Source organism: Amia ocellicauda, chromosome 2, assembly GCF_036373705.1.
Source record: "Amia ocellicauda isolate fAmiCal2 chromosome 2, fAmiCal2.hap1, whole genome shotgun sequence".
Lineage (NCBI taxonomy): Eukaryota > Metazoa > Chordata > Actinopteri > Amiiformes > Amiidae > Amia > Amia ocellicauda.
The window spans coordinates 54558312-54583332 of NC_089851.1; the positions used below are offsets into that span (position 1 = coordinate 54558312).

General features: G+C 49.2%; 5 non-coding genes across 5 annotated transcripts; all 5 read right to left on the reverse strand.

The window, feature by feature from the left end:
* Positions 1-434: 434 nt before the first annotated feature.
* trnap-agg (transfer RNA proline (anticodon AGG)) lies at positions 435-506 on the reverse strand. Its single transcript has one exon. It is a non-coding gene; the product is annotated as a tRNA-Pro (tRNA).
* A 6379-nt stretch (positions 507-6885) lies between these two features.
* trnap-ugg (transfer RNA proline (anticodon UGG)) lies at positions 6886-6957 on the reverse strand. Its single transcript has one exon. It is a non-coding gene; the product is annotated as a tRNA-Pro (tRNA).
* A 10910-nt stretch (positions 6958-17867) lies between these two features.
* Positions 17868-17939, reverse strand: trnap-agg (transfer RNA proline (anticodon AGG)). The gene has a single exon. It is a non-coding gene; the product is annotated as a tRNA-Pro (tRNA).
* A 2252-nt stretch (positions 17940-20191) lies between these two features.
* trnap-agg (transfer RNA proline (anticodon AGG)) lies at positions 20192-20263 on the reverse strand. Its single transcript has one exon. It is a non-coding gene; the product is annotated as a tRNA-Pro (tRNA).
* A 1096-nt stretch (positions 20264-21359) lies between these two features.
* trnap-agg (transfer RNA proline (anticodon AGG)) lies at positions 21360-21431 on the reverse strand. The gene has a single exon. It is a non-coding gene; the product is annotated as a tRNA-Pro (tRNA).
* Positions 21432-25021: the final 3590 nt, after the last annotated feature.

Sequence of the window (25021 nt, forward strand, 5' to 3'; positions counted from 1 at the left end):
GCTCACTGACTGATAGCATGGACTGTAGCGCTGAAGTGTCTTTCCAGAACGGTAACCGTATCCCCAGTGAGACAGCACTGAGAGCATGGTTCAGCAGGCCCGCAAACAACTGAAAAGAATGCCTCTCCTTTGGTGCAGCTCAGGAGTACACGTTCAGCAAAGGTCTCCATAACAAGCCGGCAAACCACATTTCGTCCTCCTCCTCCTCAACAACACACTACATGTCCTCCTCCTCCTCAACAACAACAACGAACTTGTAAAATACACATTTTCTTTAAAGAAAACAAAACACACAGATGACAGTCTGATTTCCCATCAGCTACACAGCCAACAGTATCTGAGGTAGAAAGACCTCCCTGGTGCAGAGGAGCCCAGAAGCCAAGCATCGAGAGAGAACAAACGAATGCTTCAGAGAATGCAAAGCGGGGCCAAGCGGGCTCGTCCGGGAGTTGAACCCGGGACCTCTCGCACCCTAAGCGAGAATCATACCCCTAGACCAACGAGCCAAGTTAACGGAGGGTGTCGCAGTTTCTGCTGGGCAAGCGCGTAACTGCTTTGGGGCAGACCGGGAGACCTACGCTCACTGACTGATAGCATGGACTGTAGCGCTGAAGTGTCTTTCCAGAACGGTAACCGTATCCCCAGTGAGACAGCACTGAGAGCATGGTTCAGCAGGCCCGCAAACAACTGAAAAGAATGCCTCTCCTTTGGTGCAGCTCAGGAGTACACGTTCAGCAAAGGTCTCCATAACAAGCCGGCAAACCACATTTCGTCCTCCTCCTCCTCAACAACACACTACATGTCCTCCTCCTCCTCCTCCTCAACAACAACAACAACAACGAACTTGTAAAAAACACATTTTCTTTAAAGAAAACAAAACACACAGATGACAGTCTGATTTCCCATCAGCTATACAGCCAACAGTATCTGAGGTCGATAGCCCTCCCTTGTGCAGAGGAGCCCAGAAGCCAGCCTTCAAGAGCAAACGAACGAACACTTCGGTGACTACAAAGTGGGGCCAAGTGGGCTCGTCCTGGAGTTGAACCCACGGCCTCTCACACTCTCAGCAAGAATCATACCCCTAGACCAACGAGCCAAGTTAACGGAGGGTGTCGCAGTTTCTGCTGGGCAAGCGCGTAACTGCTTTGGGGCAGACCGGGAGACCTACGCTCACTGACTGATAGCATGGACTGTAGCGCTGACATGTCTTTCCAGAATGGTAACGCCATCCCCAGTGAGACAGCACTGAGAGCATGGTTCAGCAGGCCCGCAAACAACTGAAAAGAATGCCTCTCCTTTGGTGCAGCTCAGGAGTACACGTTCAGCAAAGGTCTCCATAACAAGCCGGCAAACCACATTTCGTCCTCCTCCTCCTCAACAACACACTACATGTCCTCCTCCTCCTCAACAACAACAACGAACTTGTAAAATACACATTTTCTTTAAAGAAAACAAAACACACAGATGACAGTCTGATTTCCCATCAGCTATACAGGCAACAGTATCTGAGGTCGATAGCCCTCCCTTGTGCAGAGGAGCCCAGAAGCCAGCCTTCAAGAGCAAACGAACGAACACTTCGGTGACTGCAAAGCAGGGCCAAGTGGGCTCGTCCGGGAGTTGAACCTGGGACCTCTCGCACCCTAAGCGAGAATCATACCGCTAGACCAACGAGCCAAGTTAACGTAGGTTGTCGCAGTTTCTGCTGGGCAAGCGCGTAACTGCTTTGGGGCAGACCGGGAGACCTACGCTCACTGACTGATAGCATGGACTGTAGCGCTGACGTGTCTTTCCAGAATGGTAACGCCATCCCCAGTGAGACAGCACTGAGAGCATTGTTCAGCAGGCCTGCAAACAACTGAAAAGAATGCCTCTCCTTTGGTGCAGCTCAGGAGTACACGTTCAGCAAAGGTCTCCATAACAAGCCGGCAAACCACATTTCGTCCTCCTCCTCCTCAACAACACACTACATGTCCTCCTCCTCCTCCTCAACAACAACAACAACAACAACAACGAACTTGTAAAATACACATTTTCTTTAAAGAAAACAAAACACACAGATGACAGTCTGATTTCCCATCAGCTATACAGGCAACAGTATCTGAGGTCGATAGCCCTCCCTTGTGCAGAGGAGCCCAGAAGCCAGCCTTCAAGAGCAAACGAACGAACACTTCGGTGACTGCAAAGCGGGGCCAAGTGGGCTCGTCCGGGAGTTGAACCTGGGACCTCTCGCACCCTAAGCGAGAATCATACCGCTAGACCAACGAGCCAAGTTAACGTAGGTTGTCGCAGTTTCTGCTGGGCAAGCGCGTAACTGCTTTGGGGCAGACCGGGAGACCTACGCTCACTGACTGATAGCATGGACTGTAGCGCTGACGTGTCTTTCCAGAATGGTAACGCCATCCCCAGTGAGACAGCACTGAGAGCATGGTTCAGCAGGCCCGCAAACAACTGAAAAGAATGCCTCTCCTTTGGTGCAGCTCAGGAGTACACGTTCAGCAAAGGTCTCCATAACAAGCCGGCAAACCACATTTCGTCCTCCTCCTCCTCAACAACACACTACATGTCCTCCTCCTCCTCCTCAACAACAACAACAACAACAACGAACTTGTAAAAAACACATTTTCTTTAAAGAAAACAAAACACACAGATGACAGTCTGATTTCCCATCAGCTTTACAGGCAACAGTATCTGAGGTCGATAGCCCTCCCTTGTGCAGAGGAGCCCAGAAGCCAGCCTTCAAGAGCAAACGAACAAACACTTCGGTGACTGCAAAGTGGGGCCAAGTGGGCTCGTCCTGGAGTTGAACCCAGGGCCTCTCACACCCTCAGCAAGAATCATACCCCTAGACCAACGAGCCAAGTTAACGGAGGGTGTCGCAGTTTCTGCTGGGCAAGCGCGTAACTGCTTTGGGGCAGACCGGGAGACCTACGCTCACTGACTGATAGCATGGACTGTAGCGCTGACGTGTCTTTCCAGAATGGTAACGCCATCCCCAGTGAGACAGCACTGAGAGCATGGTTCAGCAGGCCCGCAAACAACTGAAAAGAATGCCTCTCCTTTGGTGCAGCTCAGGAGTACACGTTCAGCAAAGGTCTCCATAACAAGCCGGCAAACCACATTTCGTCCTCCTCCTCCTCAACAACACACTACATGTCCTCCACCTCCTCCTCAACAACAACAACAACAACAACAACGAACTTGTAAAAAACACATTTTCTTTAAAGAAAACAAAACACACAGATGACAGTCTGATTTCCCATCAGCTATACGGGCAACAGTATCTGAGGTCGATAGCCCTCCCTTGTGCAGAGGAGCCCAGAAGCCAGCCTTCAAGAGCAAACGAACAAACACTTCGGTGACTGCAAAGTGGAGCCAAGTGGGCTTGTCCTGGAGTTGAACCCAGGGCCTCTCACACCCTCAGCAAGAATCATACCCCTAGACCAACAAGCCAAGTTAACGGAGGGTGTCGCAGTTTCTGCTGGGCAAGCGCGTAACTGCTTTGGGGCAGACCGGGAGACCTACGCTCACTGACTGATAGCATGGACTGTAGCGCTGACGTGTCTTTCCAGAATGGTAACGCCATCCCCAGTGAGACAGCACTGAGAGCATGGTTCAGCAGGCCCGCAAACAACTGAAAAGAATGCCTCTCCTTTGGTGCAGCTCAGGAGTACACGTTCAGCAAAGGTCTCCATAACAAGCCGGCAAACCACATTTCGTCCTCCTCCTCCTCAACAACACACTACATGTCCTCCTCCTCCTCAACAACAACAACGAACTTGTAAAATACACATTTTCTTTAAAGAAAACAAAACACACAGATGACAGTCTGATTTCCCATCAGCTACACAGCCAACAGAATCTGAGGTTGAAAGACCTCCCTGGTGCAGAGGAGCACAGAAGCCAAGCATCGAGAGAGAACAAACGAATGCTTCAGAGAATACAAAGCGGGGCCAAGTGGGCTCGTCCGGGAGTTGAACCTGGGACCTCTCGCACCCTAAGCGAGAATCATACCCCTAGACCAACGAGCCAAGTTAACGTAGGCTGTCGCAGTTTCTGCTGGGCAAGCGCGTAACTGCTTTGGGGCAGACCGGGAGACCTACGCTCACTGACTGATAGCATGGACTGTAGCGCTGACGTGTCTTTCCAGAATGGTAACGCCATCCCCAGTGAGACAGCACTGAGAGCATGGTTCAGCAGGCCCGCAAACAACTGAAAAGAATGCCTCTCCTTTGGTGCAGCTCAGGAGTACACGTTCAGCAAAGGTCTCCATAACAAGCCGGCAAACCACATTTCGTCCTCCTCCTCCTCAACAACACACTACATGTCCTCCTCCTCCTCCTCAACAACAACAACAACAACGAACTTGTAAAAAACACATTTTCTTTAAAGAAAACAAAACACACAGATGACAGTCTGATTTCCCATCAGCTTTACAGGCAACAGTATCTGAGGTCGATAGCCCTCCCTTGTGCAGAGGAGCCCAGAAGCCAGCCTTCAAGAGCAAACGAACAAACACTTCGGTGACTGCAAAGTGGGGCCAAGTGGGCTCGTCCTGGAGTTGAACCCAGGGCCTCTCACACCCTCAGCAAGAATCATACCCCTAGACCAACGAGCCAAGTTAACGGAGGGTGTCGCAGTTTCTGCTGGGCAAGCGCGTAACTGCTTTGGGGCAGACCGGGAGACCTACGCTCACTGACTGATAGCATGGACTGTAGCGCTGACGTGTCTTTCCAGAATGGTAACGCCATCCCCAGTGAGACAGCACTGAGAGCATGGTTCAGCAGGCCCGCAAACAACTGAAAAGAATGCCTCTCCTTTGGTGCAGCTCAGGAGTACACGTTCAGCAAAGGTCTCCATAACAAGCCGGCAAACCACATTTCGTCCTCCTCCTCCTCAACAACACACTACATGTCCTCCTCCTCCTCAACAACAACAACGAACTTGTAAAATACACATTTTCTTTAAAGAAAACAAAACACACAGATGACAGTCTGATTTCCCATCAGCTATACAGGCAACAGTATCTGAGGTCGATAGCCCTCCCTTGTGCAGAGGAGCCCAGAAGCCAGCCTTCAAGAGCAAACGAACGAACACTTCGGTGACTGCAAAGCGGGGCCAAGTGGGCTCGTCCGGGAGTTGAACCTGGGACCTCTCGCACCCTAAGCGAGAATCATACCGCTAGACCAACGAGCCAAGTTAACGTAGGTTGTCGCAGTTTCTGCTGGGCAAGCGCGTAACTGCTTTGGGGCAGACCGGGAGACCTACGCTCACTGACTGATAGCATGGACTGTAGCGCTGACGTGTCTTTCCAGAATGGTAACGCCATCCCCAGTGAGACAGCACTGAGAGCATTGTTCAGCAGGCCTGCAAACAACTGAAAAGAATGCCTCTCCTTTGGTGCAGCTCAGGAGTACACGTTCAGCAAAGGTCTCCATAACAAGCCGGCAAACCACATTTCGTCCTCCTCCTCCTCAACAACACACTACATGTCCTCCTCCTCCTCCTCAACAACAACAACAACAACAACAACGAACTTGTAAAAAACACATTTTCTTTAAAGAAAACAAAACACACAGATGACAGTCTGATTTCCCATCAGCTACACAGCCAACAGAATCTGAGGTCGATAGCCCTCCCTTGTGCAGAGGAGCCCAGAAGCCAGCCTTCAAGAGCAAACGAACAAACACTTCGGTGACTGCAAAGTGGGGCCAAGTGGGCTCGTCCTGGAGTTGAACCCAGGGCCTCTCACACCCTCAGCAAGAATCATACCCCTAGACCAACGAGCCAAGTTAACGGAGGGTGTCGCAGTTTCTGCTGGGCAAGCGCGTAACTGCTTTGGGGCAGACCGGGAGACCTACGCTCACTGACTGATAGCATGGACTGTAGCGCTGACGTGTCTTTCCAGAATGGTAACGCCATCCCCAGTGAGACAGCACTGAGAGCATGGTTCAGCAGGCCCGCAAACAACTGAAAAGAATGCCTCTCCTTTGGTGCAGCTCAGGAGTACACGTTCAGCAAAGGTCTCCATAACAAGCCGGCAAACCACATTTCGTCCTCCTCCTCCTCAACAACACACTACATGTCCTCCACCTCCTCCTCAACAACAACAACAACAACAACAACGAACTTGTAAAAAACACATTTTCTTTAAAGAAAACAAAACATACAGATGACAGTCTGATTTCCCATCAGCTATACGGGCAACAGTATCTGAGGTCGATAGCCCTCCCTTGTGCAGAGGAGCCCAGAAGCCAGCCTTCAAGAGCAAACGAACAAACACTTCGGTGACTGCAAAGTGGGGCCAAGTGGGCTCGTCCTGAAGTTGAACCCAGGGCCTCTCACACCCTCAGCAAGAATCATACCCCTAGACCAACGAGCCAAGTTAACGGAGGGTGTCGCAGTTTCTGCTGGGCAAGCGCGTAACTGCTTTGGGGCAGACCGGGAGACCTACGCTCACTGACTGATAGCATGGACTGTAGCGCTGAAGTGTCTTTCCAGAACGGTAACCGTATCCCCAGTGAGACAGCACTGAGAGCATGGTTCAGCAGGCCCGCAAACAACTGAAAAGAATGCCTCTCCTTTGGTGCAGCTCAGGAGTACACGTTCAGCAAAGGTCTCCATAACAAGCCGGCAAACCACATTTCGTCCTCCTCCTCCTCAACAACACACTACATGTCCTCCTCCTCCTCAACAACAACAACGAACTTGTAAAATACACATTTTCTTTAAAGAAAACAAAACACACAGATGACAGTCTGATTTCCCATCAGCTACACAGCCAACAGTATCTGAGGTTGAAAGACCTCCCTGGTGCAGAGGAGCCCAGAAGCCAAGCATCGAGAGAGAACAAACAAATGCTTCAGAGAATGTAAAGCAGGGCCAAGCGGGCTCGTCCGGGAGTTGAACCCAGGACCTCTCGCACCCAAAGCGAGAATCATACCCCTAGACCAACGAGCCAAGTTAACGTAGGTTGTCGCAGTTTCTGCTGGGCAAGCGCGTAACTGCTTTGGGGCAGACCGGGAGACCTACGCTCACTGACTGATAGCATGGACTGTAGCGCTGACGTGTCTTTCCAGAATGGTAACGCCATCCCCAGTGAGACAGCACTGAGAGCATGGTTCAGCAGGCCCGCAAACAACTGAAAAGAATGCCTCTCCTTTGGTGCAGCTCAGGAGTACACGTTCAGCAAAGGTCTCCATAACAAGCCGGCAAACCACATTTCGTCCTCCTCCTCCTCAACAACACACTACATGTCCTCCTCCTCCTCAACAACAACAACGAACTTGTAAAATACACATTTTCTTTAAAGAAAACAAAACACACAGATGACAGTCTGATTTCCCATCAGCTATACAGGCAACAGTATCTGAGGTCGATTGCCCTCCCTTGTGCAGAGGAGCCCAGAAGCCAGCCTTCAAGAGCAAACGAACGAACACTTCGGTGACTGCAAAGTGGGACCAAGTGGGCTCGTCCTGGAGTTCAACCCAGGGCCTCTCACACCCTCAGCAAGAATCATACCCCTAGACCAACGAGCCAAGTTAACGGAGGGTGTCGCAGTTTCTGCTGGGCAAGCGCGTAACTGCTTTAGGGGCAGACCGGGAGACCTACGCTCACTGACTGATAGCATGGACTGTAGCGCTGACGTGTCTTTCCAGAATGGTAACGCCATCCCCAGTGAGACAGCACTGAGAGCATGGTTCAGCAGGCCCGCAAACAACTGAAAAGAATGCCTCTCCTTTGGTGCAGCTCAGGAGTACACGTTCAGCAAAGGTCTCCATAACAAGCCGGCAAACCACATTTCGTCCTCCTCCTCCTCAACAACACACTACATGTCCTCCTCCTCCTCAACAACAACAACGAACTTGTAAAATACACATTTTCTTTAAAGAAAACAAAACACACAGATGACAGTCTGATTTCCCATCAGCTACACAGCCAACAGAATCTGAGGTTGAAAGACCTCCCTGGTGCAGAGGAGCACAGAAGCCAAGCATCGAGAGAGAACAAACGAATGCTTCAGAGAATGCAAAGCGGGGCCAAGTGGGCTCGTCTGGGAGTTGAACCTGGGACCTCTTGCACCCTAAGCGAGAATCATACCCCTAGACCAACGAGCCAAGTTAACGTAGGTTGTCGCAGTTTCTGCTGGGCAAGCGCGTAACTGCTTTGGGGCAGACCGGGAGACCTACGCTCACTGACTGATAGCATGGACTGTAGCGCTGACGTGTCTTTCCAGAATGGTAACGCCATCCCCAGTGAGACAGCACTGAGAGCATGGTTCAGCAGGCCCGCAAACAACTGAAAAGAATGCCTCTCCTTTGGTGCAGCTCAGGAGTACACGTTCAGCAAAGGTCTCCATAACAAGCCGGCAAACCACATTTCGTCCTCCTCCTCCTCAACAACACACTACATGTCCTCCTCCTCCTCCTCAACAACAACAACAACAACGAACTTGTAAAAAACACATTTTCTTTAAAGAAAACAAAACACACAGATGACAGTCTGATTTCCCATCAGCTTTACAGGCAACAGTATCTGAGGTCGATAGCCCTCCCTTGTGCAGAGGAGCCCAGAAGCCAGCCTTCAAGAGCAAACGAACAAACACTTCGGTGACTGCAAAGTGGGGCCAAGTGGGCTCGTCCTGGAGTTGAACCCAGGGCCTCTCACACCCTCAGCAAGAATCATACCCCTAGACCAACGAGCCAAGTTAACGGAGGGTGTCGCAGTTTCTGCTGGGCAAGCGCGTAACTGCTTTGGGGCAGACCGGGAGACCTACGCTCACTGACTGATAGCATGGACTGTAGCGCTGACGTGTCTTTCCAGAATGGTAACGCCATCCCCAGTGAGACAGCACTGAGAGCATGGTTCAGCAGGCCCGCAAACAACTGAAAAGAATGCCTCTCCTTTGGTGCAGCTCAGGAGTACACGTTCAGCAAAGGTCTCCATAACAAGCCGGCAAACCACATTTCGTCCTCCTCCTCCTCAACAACACACTACATGTCCTCCTCCTCCTCCTCAACAACAACAACAACAACGAACTTGTAAAAAACACATTTTCTTTAAAGAAAACAAAACACACAGATGACAGTCTGATTTCCCATCAGCTTTACAGGCAACAGTATCCGAGGTCGATAGCCCTCCCTTGTGCAGAGGAGCCCAGAAGCCAGCCTTCAAGAGCAAACGAACAAACACTTCGGTGACTGCAAAGTGGGGCCAAGTGGGCTCGTCCTGGAGTTGAACCCAGGGCCTCTCACACCCTCAGCAAGAATCATACCCCTAGACCAACAAGCCAAGTTAACGGAGGGTGTCGCAGTTTCTGCTGGGCAAGCGCGTAACTGCTTTGGGGCAGACCGGGAGACCTACGCTCACTGACTGATAGCATGGACTGTAGCGCTGAAGTGTCTTTCCAGAACGGTAACCGTATCCCCAGTGAGACAGCACTGAGAGCATGGTTCAGCAGGCCCGCAAACAACTGAAAAGAATGCCTCTCCATTGGTGCAGCTCAGGAGTACACGTTCAGCAAAGGTCTCCATAACAAGCCGGCAAACCACATTTCGTCCTCCTCCTCCTCAACAACACACTACATGTCCTCCTCCTCCTCAACAACAACAACGAACTTGTAAAAACACATTTTCTTTAAAGAAAACAAAACAGACAGATGACAGTCTGATTTCCCATCAGCTATACAGGCAACAGTATCTGAGGTCGATAGCCCTCCCTTGTGCAGAGGAGCCCAGAAGCCAGCCTTCAAGAGCAAACGAACAAACACTTCGGTGACTGCAACGTGGGGCCAAGTGGGCTCGTCCTGGAGTTGAACCCAGGGCCTCTCATACCCTCAGCAAGAATCATACCCCTAGACCAACGAGCCAAGTTAACTCACTGACTGATAGCATGGACTGTAGCGCTGAAGTGTCTTTCCAGAACGGTAACCGTATCCCCAGTGAGACAGCACTGAGAGCATGGTTCAGCAGGCCCGCAAACAACTGAAAAGAATGCCTCTCCTTTGGTGCAGCTCAGGAGTACACGTTCAGCAAAGGTCTCCATAACAAGCCGGCAAACCACATTTCGTCCTCCTCCTCAACAACACACTACATGTCCTCCTCCTCCTCAACAACAACAACGAACTTGTAAAATACACATTTTCTTTAAAGAAAACAAAACACACAGATGACAGTCTGATTTCCCATCAGCTACACAGCCAACAGTATCTGAGGTTGAAAGACCTCCCTGGTGCAGAGGAGCCCAGAAGCCAAGCATCGAGAGAGAACAAACGAATGCTTCAGAGAATGCAAAGCGGGGCCAAGCGGGCTCGTCCGGGAGTTGAACCCGGGACCTCTCGCACCCTCAGCAAGAATCATACCCCTAGATCAACGAGCCAAGTTAACGGAGGGTGTCGCAGTTTCTGCTGGGCAAGCGCGTAACTGCTTTGGGGCAGACCGGGAGACCTACGCACACTGACTGATAGCATGGACTGTAGCGCTGAAGTGTCTTTCCAGAACGGTAACCGTATCCCCAGTGAGACAGCACTGAGAGCATGGTTCAGCAGGCCCGCAAACAACTGAAAAGAATGCCTCTCCTTTGGTGCAGCTCAGGAGTACACGTTCAGCAAAGGTCTCCATAACAAGCCGGCAAACCACATTTCGTCCTCCTCCTCCTCAACAACACACTACATGTCCTCCACCTCCTCCTCAACAACAACAACAACAACAACAACGAACTTGTAAAAAACACATTTTCTTTAAAGAAAACAAAACACACAGATGACAGTCTGATTTCACATCAGCTACACAGCCAACAGTATCTGAGGTTGAAAGACCTCCCTGGTGCAGAGGAGCCCAGAAGCCAAGCATCAAGAGAGAACAAACGAATGCTTCAGAGAATGCAAAGCGGGGCCAAGTGGGCTCGTCCTGGAGTTGAACCCACGGCCTCTCACACCCTCAGCAAGATTCATACCCCTAGACCAACGAGCCAAGTTAACAGAGGGTGTCGCAGTTTCTGCTGGGCAAGCGCGTAACTGCTTTGGGGCAGACCGGGAGACCTACGCTCACTGACTGATAGCATGGACTGTAGCGCTGAAGTGTCTTTCCAGAACGGTAACCGTATCCCCAGTGAGACAGCACTGAGAGCATGGTTCAGCAGGCCCGCAAACAACTGAAAAGAATGCCTCTCCTTTGGTGCAGCTCAGGAGTACACGTTCAGCAAAGGTCTCCATAACAAGCCGGCAAACCACATTTCGTCCTCCTCCTCCTCAACAACACACTACATGTCCTCCTCCTCCTCAACAACAACAACGAACTTGTAAAAAACACATTTTCTTTAAAGAAAACAAAACACACAGATGACAGTCTGATTTCCCATCAGCTATACAGCCAACAGTATCTGAGGTCGATAGCCCTCCCTTGTGCAGAGGAGCCCAGAAGCCAGCCTTCAAGAGCAAACGAACAAACACTTCGGTGACTACAAAGTGGGGCCAAGTGGGCTCGTCCTGGAGTTGAACCCACGGCCTCTCACACCCTCAGCAAGAATCATACCCCTAGACCAACGAGCCAAGTTAACAGAGGGTGTCGCAGTTTCTGCTGGGCAAGCGCGTAACTGCTTTGGGGCAGACCGGGAGACCTACGCTCACTGACTGATAGCATGGACTGTAGCGCTGAAGTGTCTTTCCAGAACGGTAACCGTATCCCCAGTGAGACAGCACTGAGAGCATGGTTCAGCAGGCCCGCAAACAACTGAAAAGAATGCCTCTCCTTTGGTGCAGCTCAGGAGTACACGTTCAGCAAAGGTCTCCATAACAAGCCGGCAAACCACATTTCGTCCTCCTCCTCCTCAACAACACACTACATGTCCTCCTCCTCCTCAACAACAACAACGAACTTGTAAAAAACACATTTTCTTTAAAGAAAACAAAACACACAGATGACAGTCTGATTTCCCATCAGCTATACAGCCAACAGTATCTGAGGTCGATAGCCCTCCCTTGTGCAGAGGAGCCCAGAAGCCAGCCTTCAAGAGCAAACGAACGAACACTTCGGTGACTACAAAGTGGGGCCAAGTGGGCTCGTCCTGGAGTTGAACCCACGGCCTCTCACACCCTCAGCAAGAATCATACCCCTAGACCAACGAGCCAAGTTAACGGAGGGTGTTGCAGTTTCTGCTGGGCAAGCGCGTAACTGCTTTGGGGCAGACCGGGAGACCTACGCTCACTGACTGATAGCATGGACTGTAGCGCTGAAGTGTCTTTCCAGAACGGTAACCGTATCCCCAGTGAGACAGCACTGAGAGCATGGTTCAGCAGGCCCGCAAACAACTGAAAAGAATGCCTCTCCTTTGGTGCAGCTCAGGAGTACACGTTCAGCAAAGGTCTCCATAACAAGCCGGCAAACCACATTTCGTCCTCCTCCTCCTCAACAACACACTACATGTCCTCCTCCTCCTCCTCAACAACAACAACAACAACAACGAACTTGTAAAAAACACATTTTCTTTAAAGAAAACAAAACACACAGATGACAGTCTGATTTCCCATCAGCTATACAGCCAACAGTATCTGAGGTCGATAGCCCTCCCTTGTGCAGAGGAGCCCAGAAGCCAGCCTTCAAGAGCAAACGAACGAACACTTCGGTGACTACAAAGTGGGGCCAAGTGGGCTCGTCCTGGAGTTGAACCCACGGCCTCTCACACCCTCAGCAAGAATCATACCCCTAGACCAACGAGCCAAGTTAACGGAGGGTGTTGCAGTTTCTGCTGGGCAAGCGCGTAACTGCTTTGGGGCAGACCGGGAGACCTACGCTCACTGACTGATAGCATGGACTGTAGCGCTGAAGTGTCTTTCCAGAACGGTAACCGTATCCCCAGTGAGACAGCACTGAGAGCATGGTTCAGCAGGCCCGCAAACAACTGAAAAGAATGCCTCTCCTTTGGTGCAGCTCAGGAGTACACGTTCAGCAAAGGTCTCCATAACAAGCCGGCAAACCACATTTCGTCCTCCTCCTCCTCAACAACACACTACATGTCCTCCTCCTCCTCAACAACAACAACGAACTTGTAAAATACACATTTTCTTTAAAGAAAACAAAACACACAGATGACAGTCTGATTTCCCATCAGCTACACAGCCAACAGTATCTGAGGTTGAAAGACCTCCCTGGTGCAGAGGAGCCCAGAAGCCAAGCATCAAGAGAGAACAAACGAATGCTTCAGAGAATGCAAAGCGGGGCCAAGTGGGCTCGTCCTGGAGTTGAACCCACGGCCTCTCACACCCTCAGCAAGATTCATACCCCTAGACCAACGAGCCAAGTTAACAGAGGGTGTCGCAGTTTCTGCTGGGCAAGCGCGTAACTGCTTTGGGGCAGACCGGGAGACCTACGCTCACTGACTGATAGCATGGACTGTAGCGCTGAAGTGTCTTTCCAGAACGGTAACCGTATCCCCAGTGAGACAGCACTGAGAGCATGGTTCAGCAGGCCCGCAAACAACTGAAAAGAATGCCTCTCCTTTGGTGCAGCTCAGGAGTACACGTTCAGCAAAGGTCTCCATAACAAGCCGGCAAACCACATTTCGTCCTCCTCCTCCTCAACAACACACTACATGTCCTCCTCCTCCTCAACAACAACAACGAACTTGTAAAAAACACATTTTCTTTAAAGAAAACAAAACACACAGATGACAGTCTGATTTCCCATCAGCTATACAGCCAACAGTATCTGAGGTCGATAGCCCTCCCTTGTGCAGAGGAGCCCAGAAGCCAGCCTTCAAGAGCAAACGAACAAACACTTCGGTGACTACAAAGTGGGGCCAAGTGGGCTCGTCCTGGAGTTGAACCCACGGCCTCTCACACCCTCAGCAAGAATCATACCCCTAGACCAACGAGCCAAGTTAACGGAGGGTGTCGCAGTTTCTGCTGGGCAAGCGCGTAACTGCTTTGGGGCAGACCGGGAGACCTACGCTCACTGACTGATAGCATGGACTGTAGCGCTGAAGTGTCTTTCCAGAACGGTAACCGTATCCCCAGTGAGACAGCACTGAGAGCATGGTTCAGCAGGCCCGCAAACAACTGAAAAGAATGCCTCTCCTTTGGTGCAGCTCAGGAGTACACGTTCAGCAAAGGTCTCCATAACAAGCCGGCAAACCACATTTCGTCCTCCTCCTCCTCAACAACACACTACATGTCCTCCTCCTCCTCAACAACAACAACGAACTTGTAAAAAACACATTTTCTTTAAAGAAAACAAAACACACAGATGACAGTCTGATTTCCCATCAGCTATACAGCCAACAGTATCTGAGGTCGATAGCCCTCCCTTGTGCAGAGGAGCCCAGAAGCCAGCCTTCAAGAGCAAACGAACGAACACTTCGGTGACTACAAAGTGGGGCCAAGTGGGCTCGTCCTGGAGTTGAACCCACGGCCTCTCACACCCTCAGCAAGAATCATACCCCTAGACCAACGAGCCAAGTTAACGGAGGGTGTTGCAGTTTCTGCTGGGCAAGCGCGTAACTGCTTTGGGGCAGACCGGGAGACCTACGCTCACTGACTGATAGCATGGACTGTAGCGCTGAAGTGTCTTTCCAGAACGGTAACCGTATCCCCAGTGAGACAGCACTGAGAGCATGGTTCAGCAGGCCCGCAAACAACTGAAAAGAATGCCTCTCCTTTGGTGCAGCTCAGGAGTACACGTTCAGCAAAGGTCTCCATAACAAGCCGGCAAACCACATTTCGTCCTCCTCCTCCTCAACAACACACTACATGTCCTCCTCCTCCTCCTCAACAACAACAACAACAACAACGAACTTGTAAAAAACACATTTTCTTTAAAGAAAACAAAACACACAGATGACAGTCTGATTTCCCATCAGCTATACAGCCAACAGTATCTGAGGTCGATAGCCCTCCCTTGTGCAGAGGAGCCCAGAAGCCAGCCTTCAAGAGCAAACGAACGAACACTTCGGTGACTACAAAGTGGGGCCAAGTGGGCTCGTCCTGGAGTTGAACCCACGGCCTCTCACACCCTCAGCAAGAATCATACCCCTAGACCAACGAGCCAAGTTAACGGAGGGTGTTGCAGTTTCTGCTGGGCAAGCGCGTAACTGCTTTGGGGCAGACCGGGAGACCTACGCTCACTGACTGATAGCATGGACTGTAGCGCTGAAGTGTCTTTCCAGAACGGTAACCGTATCCCCAGTGAGACAGCACTGAGAGCATGGTTCAGCAGGCCCGCAAACAACTGAAAAGAATGCCTCTCCTTTGGTGCAGCTCAGGAGTACACGTTCAGCAAAGGTCTCCATAACAAGCCGGCAAACCACATTTCGTCCTCCTCCTCCTCAACAACACACTACATGTCCTCCTCCTCCTCAACAACAACAACGAACTTGTAAAATACACATTTTCTTTAAAGAAAACAAAACACACAGATGACAGTCTGATTTCCCATCAGCTACACAGCCAACAGTATCTGAGGTTGAAAGACCTCCCTGGTGCAGAGGAGCCCAGAAGCCAAGCATCAAGAGAGAACAAACGAATGCTTCAGAGAATGCAAAGCGGGGCCAAGTGGGCTCGTCCTGGAGTTGAACCCACGGCCTCTCACACCCTCAGCAAGATTCATACCCCTAGACCAACGAGCCAAGTTAACAGAGGGTGTCGCAGTTTCTGCTGGGCAAGCGCGTAACTGCTTTGGGGCAGACCGGGAGACCTACGCTCACTGACTGATAGCATGGACTGTAGCGCTGAAGTGTCTTTCCAGAACGGTAACCGTATCCCCAGTGAGACAGCACTGAGAGCATGGTTCAGCAGGCCCGCAAACAACTGAAAAGAATGCCTCTCCTTTGGTGCAGCTCAGGAGTACACGTTCAGCAAAGGTCTCCATAACAAGCCGGCAAACCACATTTCGTCCTCCTCCTCCTCAACAACACACTACATGTCCTCCTCCTCCTCAACAACAACAACGAACTTGTAAAAAACACATTTTCTTTAAAGAAAACAAAACACACAGATGACAGTCTGATTTCCCATCAGCTATACAGCCAACAGTATCTGAGGTCGATAGCCCTCCCTTGTGCAGAGGAGCCCAGAAGCCAGCCTTCAAGAGCAAACGAACAAACACTTCGGTGACTACAAAGTGGGGCCAAGTGGGCTCGTCCTGGAGTTGAACCCACGGCCTCTCACACCCTCAGCAAGAATCATACCCCTAGACCAACGAGCCAAGTTAACGGAGGGTGTCGCAGTTTCTGCTGGGCAAGCGCGTAACTGCTTTGGGGCAGACCGGGAGACCTACGCTCACTGACTGATAGCATGGACTGTAGCGCTGAAGTGTCTTTCCAGAACGGTAACCGTATCCCCAGTGAGACAGCACTGAGAGCATGGTTCAGCAGGCCCGCAAACAACTGAAAAGAATGCCTCTCCTTTGGTGCAGCTCAGGAGTACACGTTCAGCAAAGGTCTCCATAACAAGCCGGCAAACCACATTTCGTCCTCCTCCTCCTCAACAACACACTACATGTCCTCCTCCTCCTCAACAACAACAACGAACTTGTAAAAAACACATTTTCTTTAAAGAAAACAAAACACACAGATGACAGTCTGATTTCCCATCAGCTATACAGCCAACAGTATCTGAGGTCGATAGCCCTCCCTTGTGCAGAGGAGCCCAGAAGCCAGCCTTCAAGAGCAAACGAACGAACACTTCGGTGACTACAAAGTGGGGCCAAGTGGGCTCGTCCTGGAGTTGAACCCACGGCCTCTCACACCCTCAGCAAGAATCATACCCCTAGACCAACGAGCCAAGTTAACGGAGGGTGTTGCAGTTTCTGCTGGGCAAGCGCGTAACTGCTTTGGGGCAGACCGGGAGACCTACGCTCACTGACTGATAGCATGGACTGTAGCGCTGAAGTGTCTTTCCAGAACGGTAACCGTATCCCCAGTGAGACAGCACTGAGAGCATGGTTCAGCAGGCCCGCAAACAACTGAAAAGAATGCCTCTCCTTTGGTGCAGCTCAGGAGTACACGTTCAGCAAAGGTCTCCATAACAAGCCGGCAAACCACATTTCGTCCTCCTCCTCCTCAACAACACACTACATGTCCTCCTCCTCCTCCTCAACAACAACAACAACAACAACGAACTTGTAAAAAACACATTTTCTTTAAAGAAAACAAAACACACAGATGACAGTCTGATTTCCCATCAGCTATACAGCCAACAGTATCTGAGGTCGATAGCCCTCCCTTGTGCAGAGGAGCCCAGAAGCCAGCCTTCAAGAGCAAACGAACGAACACTTCGGTGACTACAAAGTGGGGCCAAGTGGGCTCGTCCTGGAGTTGAACCCACGGCCTCTCACACCCTCAGCAAGAATCATACCCCTAGACCAACGAGCCAAGTTAACGGAGGGTGTTGCAGTTTCTGCTGGGCAAGCGCGTAACTGCTTTGGGGCAGACCGGGAGACCTACGCTCACTGACTGATAGCATGGACTGTAGCGCTGAAGTGTCTTTCCAGAACGGTAACCGTATCCCCAGTGAGACAGCACTGAGAGCATGGTTCAGCAGGCCCGCAAACAACTGAAAAGAATGCCTCTCCTTTGGTGCAGCTCAGGAGTACACGTTCAGCAAAGGTCTCCATAACAAGCCGGCAAACCACATTTCGTCCTCCTCCTCCTCAACAACACACTACATGTCCTCCTCCTCCTCAACAACAACAACGAACTTGTAAAATACACATTTTCTTTAAAGAAAACAAAACACACAGATGACAGTCTGATTTCCCATCAGCTACACAGCCAACAGTATCTGAGGTTGAAAGACCTCCCTGGTGCAGAGGAGCCCAGAAGCCAAGCATCGAGAGAGAACAAACGAATGCTTCAGAGAATGCAAAGCGGGGCCAAGCGGGCTCGTCCGGGAGTTGAACCCGGGACCTCTCGCACCCTAAGCGAGAATCATACCCCTAGACCAACGAGCCAAGTTAACGGAGGGTGTCGCAGTTTCTGCTGGGCAAGCGCGTAACTGCTTTGGGGCAGACCGGGAGACCTACGCTCACTGACTGATAGCATGGACTGTAGCGCTGAAGTGTCTTTCCAGAACGGTAACCGTATCCCCAGTGAGACAGCACTGAGAGCATGGTTCAGCAGGCCCGCAAACAACTGAAAAGAATGCCTCTCCTTTGGTGCAGCTCAGGAGTACACGTTCAGCAAAGGTCTCCATAACAAGCCGGCAAACCACATTTCGTCCTCCTCCTCCTCAACAACACACTACATGTCCTCCTCCTCCTCAACAACAACAACGAACTTGTAAAAAACACATTTTCTTTAAAGAAAACAAAACACACAGATGACAGTCTGATTTCCCATCAGCTATACAGCCAACAGTATCTGAGGTCGATAGCCCTCCCTTGTGCAGAGGAGCCCAGAAGCCAGCCTTCAAGAGCAAACGAACAAACACTTCGGTGACTACAAAGTGGGGCCAAGTGGGCTCGTCCTGGAGTTGAACCCACGGCCTCTCACACCCTCAGCAAGAATCATACCCCTAGACCAACGAGCCAAGTTAACGGAGGGTGTCGCAGTTTCTGCTGGGCAAGCGCGTAACTGCTTTGGGGCAGACCGGGAGACCTACGCTCACTGACTGATAGCATGGACTGTAGCGCTGAAGTGTCTTTCCAGAACGGTAACCGTATCCCCAGTGAGACAGCACTGAGAGCATGGTTCAGCAGGCCCGCAAACAACTGAAAAGAATGCCTCTCCTTTGGTGCAGCTCAGGAGTACACGTTCAGCAAAGGTCTCCATAACAAGCCGGCAAACCACATTTCGTCCTCCTCCTCCTCAACAACACACTACATGTCCTCCTCCTCCTCAACAACAACAACGAACTTGTAAAAAACACATTTTCTTTAAAGAAAACAAAACACACAGATGACAGTCTGATTTCCCATCAGCTATACAGCCAACAGTATCTGAGGTCGATAGCCCTCCCTTGTGCAGAGGAGCCCAGAAGCCAGCCTTCAAGAGCAAACGAACGAACACTTCGGTGACTACAAAGTGGGGCCAAGTGGGCTCGTCCTGGAGTTGAACCCACGGCCTCTCACACCCTCAGCAAGAATCATACCCCTAGACCAACGAGCCAAGTTAACGGAGGGTGTTGCAGTTTCTGCTGGGCAAGCGCGTAACTGCTTTGGGGCAGACCGGGAGACCTACGCTCACTGACTGATAGCATGGACTGTAGCGCTGAAGTGTCTTTCCAGAACGGTAACCGTATCCCCAGTGAGACAGCACTGAGAGCATGGTTCAGCAGGCCCGCAAACAACTGAAAAGAATGCCTCTCCTTTGGTGCAGCTCAGGAGTACACGTTCAGCAAAGGTCTCCATAACAAGCCGGCAAACCACATTTCGTCCTCCTCCTCCTCAACAACACACTACATGTCCTCCTCCTCCTCCTCAACAACAACAACAACAACAACGAACTTGTAAAAAACACATTTTCTTTAAAGAAAACAAAACACACAGATGACAGTCTGATTTCCCATCAGCTATACAGCCAACAGTATCTGAGGTCGATAGCCCTCCCTTGTGCAGAGGAGCCCAGAAGCCAGCCTTCAAGAGCAAACGAACGAACACTTCGGTGACTACAAAGTGGGGCCAAGTGGGCTCGTCCTGGAGTTGAACCCACGGCCTCTCACACCCTCAGCAAGAATCATACCCCTAGACCAACGAGCCAAGTTAACGGAGGGTGTTGCAGTTTCTGCTGGGCAAGCGCGTAACTGCTTTGGGGCAGACCGGGAGACCTACGCTCACTGACTGATAGCATGGACTGTAGCGCTGAAGTGTCTTTCCAGAACGGTAACCGTATCCCCAGTGAGACAGCACTGAGAGCATGGTTCAGCAGGCCCGCAAACAACTGAAAAGAATGCCTCTCCTTTGGTGCAGCTCAGGAGTACACGTTCAGCAAAGGTCTCCATAACAAGCCGGCAAACCACATTTCGTCCTCCTCCTCCTCAACAACACACTACATGTCCTCCTCCTCCTCAACAACAACAACGAACTTGTAAAATACACATTTTCTTTAAAGAAAACAAAACACACAGATGACAGTCTGATTTCCCATCAGCTACACAGCCAACAGTATCTGAGGTTGAAAGACCTCCCTGGTGCAGAGGAGCCCAGAAGCCAAGCATCGAGAGAGAACAAACGAATGCTTCAGAGAATGCAAAGCGGGGCCAAGCGGGCTCGTCCGGGAGTTGAACCCGGGACCTCTCGCACCCTAAGCGAGAATCATACCCCTAGACCAACGAGCCAAGTTAACGGAGGGTGTCGCAGTTTCTGCTGGGCAAGCGCGTAACTGCTTTGGGGCAGACCGGGAGACCTACGCTCACTGACTGATAGCATGGACTGTAGCGCTGAAGTGTCTTTCCAGAACGGTAACCGTATCCCCAGTGAGACAGCACTGAGAGCATGGTTCAGCAGGCCCGCAAACAACTGAAAAGAATGCCTCTCCTTTGGTGCAGCTCAGGAGTACACGTTCAGCAAAGGTCTCCATAACAAGCCGGCAAACCACATTTCGTCCTCCTCCTCCTCAACAACACACTACATGTCCTCCTCCTCCTCCTCAACAACAACAACAACAACAACGAACTTGTAAAAAACACATTTTCTTTAAAGAAAACAAAACACACAGATGACAGTCTGATTTCCCATCAGCTATACAGCCAACAGTATCTGAGGTCGATAGCCCTCCCTTGTGCAGAGGAGCCCAGAAGCCAGCCTTCAAGAGCAAACGAACGAACACTTCGGTGACTACAAAGTGGGGCCAAGTGGGCTCGTCCTGGAGTTGAACCCACGGCCTCTCACACCCTCAGCAAGAATCATACCCCTAGACCAATGAGCCAAGTTAACGGAGGGTGTCGCAGTTTCTGCTGGGCAAGCGCGTAACTGCTTTGGGGCAGACCGGGAGACCTACGCACACTGACTGATAGCATGGACTGTAGCGCTGAAGTGTCTTTCCAGAACGGTAACCGTATCCCCAGTGAGACAGCACTGAGAGCATGGTTCAGCAGGCCCGCAAACAACTGAAAAGAATGCCTCTCCTTTGGTGCAGCTCAGGAGTACACGTTCAGCAAAGGTCTCCATAACAAGCCGGCAAACCACATTTCGTCCTCCTCCTCCTCAACAACACACTACATGTCCTCCTCCTCCTCAACAACAACAACGAACTTGTAAAATACACATTTTCTTTAAAGAAAACAAAACAGACAGATGACAGTCTGATTTCCCATCAGCTACACAGCCAACAGTATCTGAGGTTGAAAGACCTCCCTGGTGCAGAGGAGCCCAGAAGCCAAGCATCAAGAGAGAACAAACGAATGCTTCAGAGAATGCAAAGCGGGGCCAAGCAGGCTCGTCCGGGAGTTGAACCCGGGACCTCTCACACCCTAAGCGAGAATCATACCCCTAGACCAACGAGCCAAGTTAACAGAGGGTGTCGCAGTTTCTGCTGGGCAAGCGCGTAACTGCTTTGGGGCAGACCGGGAGACCTACGCTCACTGACTGATAGCATGGACTGTAGCGCTGAAGTGTCTTTCCAGAACGGTAACCGTATCCCCAGTGAGACAGCACTGAGAGCATGGTTCAGCAGGCCCGCAAACAACTGAAAAGAATGCCTCTCCTTTGGTGCAGCTCAGGAGTACACGTTCAGCAAAGGTCTCCATAACAAGCCGGCAAACCACATTTCGTCCTCCTCCTCCTCAACAACACACTACATGTCCTCCTCCTCCTCAACAACAACAACGAACTTGTAAAATACACATTTTCTTTAAAGAAAACAAAACACACAGATGACAGTCTGATTTCCCATCAGCTACACAGCCAACAGTATCTGAGGTTGAAAGACCTCCCTGGTGCAGAGGAGCCCAGAAGCCAAGCATCAAGAGAGAACAAACGAATGCTTCAGAGAATGCAAAGCGGGGCCAAGCGGGCTCGTCCGGGAGTTGAACCCAGGGCCTCTCGCACCCTAAGCGAGAATCATACCCCTAGACCAACAAGCCAAGTTAACGGAGGGTGTCGCAGTTTCTGCTGGGCAAGCGCGTAACTGCTTTGGGGCAGACCGGGAGACCTACGCTCACTGACTGATAGCATGGACTGTAGCGCTGAAGTGTCTTTCCAGAACGGTAACCGTATCCCCAGTGAGACAGCACTGAGAGCATGGTTCAGCAGGCCCGCAAACAACTGAAAAGAATGCCTCTCCTTTGGTGCAGCTCAGGAGTACACGTTCAGCAAAGGTCTCCATAACAAGCCGGCAAACCACATTTCGTCCTCCTCCTCCTCAACAACACACTACATGTCCTCCTCCTCCTCAACAACAACAACGAACTTGTAAAATACACATTTTCTTTAAAGAAAACAAAACACACAGATGACAGTCTGATTTCCCATCAGCTACACAGCCAACAGTATGTGAGGTTGAAAGACCTCCCTGGTGCAGAGGAGCCCAGAAGCCAAGCATCGAGAGAGAACAAACGAATGCTTCAGAGAATGCAAAGCGGGGCCAAGTGGGCTCGTCCTGGAGTTGAACCCAGGGCCTCTCACACCCTCAGCAAGAATCATACCCCTAGACCAACGAGCCAAGCTAATAGGCAATATTGCATGTTCTCCTGGGCAAGCACATAACTGCTTGAGGCAGACCCTCACCTGATCACCACATGTGGTTACACTTTAAGAAGGGGTGAGTTTAAGGTCATCGGTAACATCACAAAGGTTGGCAGCATTTTACATGAATATGTAAAGTTAAAAACACACACTACATGTAAATAAGCCATACTACTTGTTTAGTGTATGTAAGCTCGTTCTGTAATCATACATCATCCATACTAGTATTTAATAATTGAATTAACTATACACAAACTACTTGGTCAATTCACTCTTGTTACCGTGTAATTACAGTGCAAGTAAATTGTAATAATTGTAGCGTTGTATATTGGGCCATATTTTACATGTAACTATATATTTCATATTTGTCCAATTAATGTACATTTGTTTTTTTTGTTTTTTAGCTGGTACCAAAACATTGGACTCTGGAACTAAAAGGTCGGAAATTGGAAGAACTATTAATGACAAATGAATGACCGCTGATACAAGTAAATAGTGTTTCCTCAAATCTAAAGTGAGACCTTTTTGAATGAATCTGTAATACATGCCCTAAACAGAATGAGAACATGGATCCATCATGCCTTGTTACCACTGTGCAGGCTGGTGGTGGTGGTGTAATGGTGTGGGGGATGTTTTCTTGGCACACTTTATGCCCCTTAGTGCCAATTGGGCATCGTTTAAATGCCACGGCCTACCTGAGCATTGTTTCTGACCATGTCCATCCCTTTATGACCACCATGTACCCATCCTCTGATGGCTACTTCCAGCAGGATAATGCACCATGTCACAAAGGTCGAATCATTTCAAATTGGTTTCTTGAACATGACAATGAGTTCACTGTACTAAACTGGCCCCCACAGTCACCAGATCTCAACCCAATAGAGCATCTTTGGGATGTGGTGGAACGGGAGCTTCGTGCCCTGGATGTGCATCCCACAAATCTCCATCAATTGCAAGATGCTATCCTATCAATATGGGCCAACATTTCTAAAGAATGCTTTCAGCACCTTGTTGAATCAATGCCACGTAGAATTAAGGCAGTTCTGAAGGCAAAAGGGGGTCAAACACCAAGTGAGTACCAAGTGAAATCTATTAAAGTATTGAAGTATCCCAATGTTTTAAGTTACACTTCATGTATACATGTGTTTGGAAGTTTATCCAAATATATTCTACCAGTATATTTAGAATGCAACATTTTTGCAGTCTAATATATTCACAGTATACAATACATGCAATATGAGATTGTTGTGTATTTAGCAGTATACTAAATGTATATTATAAGGGGACATATATGTATGCATTTTTATATATTTAGTATAAAATACATGTGTAGATGTTACAGTATATTTGCATATAATTATAGATATATTAAAAGTTTTTATTACAAGTTTACATATAATTCTGAATATACTTAAATTATATTAAGCAATATTTGTATTGTATAATATAGTGTATTTGACCATATTTCTGTATCAAGTGACAGTGCAATTGATATTTAAAAGAATATTTTCACCATATATTATAAAATGGTATGCACATTTATAAAACATATTAATACATTAAAATACATTTCATATTTCAGAATAATATATATTTTTAAATATTTTATTTTTGTAAGGGTATCTTCCATAAATGCAGTTTTACCAAACAAAGGAAAACCAGGAAAGGTTGGTGGAGGAGATTACGCAGTTTTGGCAGCCCATTCTGAAACCCACTGCAGAATATATTCTGGCAGGAGGTCTGATTAAAATACTGGAAAATCTTCAATCAAAGTCAAGAAATGTGTCAAAAGGCTTCCAGTTTCCTTTCCTGCCATGAGAAGTATGCTGATTTCAGAACCTCTATGAAGTAGATTCCTTATTTTCAAAAAATAAGTAATGGTTATTTTTTTCATTGTTTCCTCAATATATTAATAATAAACTGTTTTATTTTTTTCTGCAAAATAAGTAAAGTTTACTTATTTATTTCTGGTTCCTGTTTTTTTTTTTTTTTAAATAAGTAATGGTTATTTATTTTTATCTTTCTTGTTTATTACTTTTTCTGTGAATTCTGATTCTAGTAGTATGAAGAAATAAGTAATAGTTACTCATTCCTTATTTCTGTTTCCCTGTTTTTTCACAAAATAAGTAATGGTTATTTCAAAAATCCCTGTTTACAAATGTAAGGACTTATAGGACAACAGCATTACATACAGATAGATAACATACATTAGTTATTATGGTAACAAGTGTCCATTATAAACAATCTATTAACAAATTATTGATTATGTTATTGTTATATGATTATTACAAATTATAAATATATTAGACATTTTTATTTAAACATTTTTGCTATACTATGTAGTTTGCATGTTCTCCCCGTGTCCACGTGGGTTTCCTCCCACCGTCCAAAGACATGTGGGTTAGGTTAAT